Raw genomic sequence first — 1,708 nt, forward strand, 5'->3', positions numbered from 1 at the left:
TTAATCTCATGTATGGTTTCACTCCTTGCTCTTTTTTCCATCACCATCTCATTTGTCTCTGCTTTATTAACTGTAATAGTCTCACCAGTGATCAAAACACTGAATTGTCCAAACAACATGTTTTCCTTAGCTTTTCTTATTGCCGTGTTTTTAAATTCCTGTGAATAATAACAACACCATGCTTTCCTTATTGTAGAAATTCTGCTGACATATTCAGCAACAGAAACTCTCAAATTCTGCAAAATTCTCCCATTTCTCTGCATATTTTTTAGTTGCACAGGGATAAATTCAACATAATGTCACAAAGCAGATGCATTAATGCCAGTTATAGTTACATACTTTGTGGTACCGAAATTTAAAAATAGGATTTTTAAAAACAATAATGTAAAATTTAAATCATCATCACATCAATGGCATTCACTAAGGTTTCACAAACAGGCAGAGATGGGTTGTTTCTTGTCTGTAGAAGGCTCTTCATTAAGAGGTGATCATATGCACATGAGGCGCGGCTAAAGTTTGTGAAATTACAAAGAAAATTATTGGTTTTATAATAGTGTTCTGTAAATGATCTCTGCCTGATTCCTGTAATACCGTTTACATATGTTACACTGATAACCAGCCTAAAGAGGATATTGGGGACCATGAAGAAATTATTGAAGGGGCGTGTGCTCAAAGTTAAAAAGGGGCACATAGAACCAGACTGAAACCCACATCTATCAAGAATCTAATATGGAATCACATCATACTATATGACTGCCATCAGTCGGGGACAATGCAAAGCAAAGCCAGACAAAGAGCGATTCAAGAACCCCTAGGAGTGAAAGATCCAGGGAACAGTTCACCCTGCTCAGGCCTGGAGAGGATGCCCGATAACAGATTAATCAAACTTTTTTTTTTTAATTGCTGTCCATACAGACAATATTAATTCGTAAATGAATGGCTAACTCTTCTCTTTTACATTGCCTCAGTTTATTGAAGTTTGTGGGAATTTATGCACAAATGCAATGTCCCGTCTATGCATTTCAATCAGGATGAGGTTTGGACTTTGAGTGGACCATTGCAAAACCTTAACCCTCTTCTTTTTTAGTCATTCTGGTGTAGATTTGCAGGTGTGCTTCGGTCAAATGTCCTGTTGATTACTGAATTTTCAAATCAAATCAAATCACTTTTATTGTCACATCACATGTACACTGTTACAGTACAATTCTTGTGTGCGAGCTTCACAAGCAACAGAGGTGTGTGAAAATACAATAACATAAGAACAAGCAAAATATAAGAATCGGTAAATCTGAGAATTATATGAATAAATATATGTACAATATAAGAGTGTATGCACATTACTGAATGTGTATACTAAATATGTATATCTACGTGTGTGTGTGTGTATTTATATATATACATATTTTTTTTAAATTAAATAGAATAAACAATAAAATAAAATATACAGAGGTCCGCAGTTGGAAATGTGCAAAACAAGTGGCATTTATATACAGTGTGGAGTGCATAATGTTGAAGCTCTGGTAAGTGAAGCTGAGGTGTCTATGTAGTGTTCAGCAGTCTGATGGCCTGATGGAAGAAGCTTTCTCTCCGTCTGCTGGTACGGGACCGGATGCTGCAGAACCTCCTTCCTGATGGAAGCAGTCTGAACAGTTTATGGCTGGGGTGACTGGAGTCCTTGATGATCCTCCCCGCTTTCCTCAGATACTGC

Source organism: Mchenga conophoros, linkage group LG18, assembly GCF_057382185.1.
Source record: "Mchenga conophoros isolate Kocher_MC1m ecotype Shallow Benthic linkage group LG18, M_conophoros_male_GT1.1, whole genome shotgun sequence".
Classification (NCBI taxonomy): domain Eukaryota; kingdom Metazoa; phylum Chordata; class Actinopteri; order Cichliformes; family Cichlidae; genus Mchenga; species Mchenga conophoros.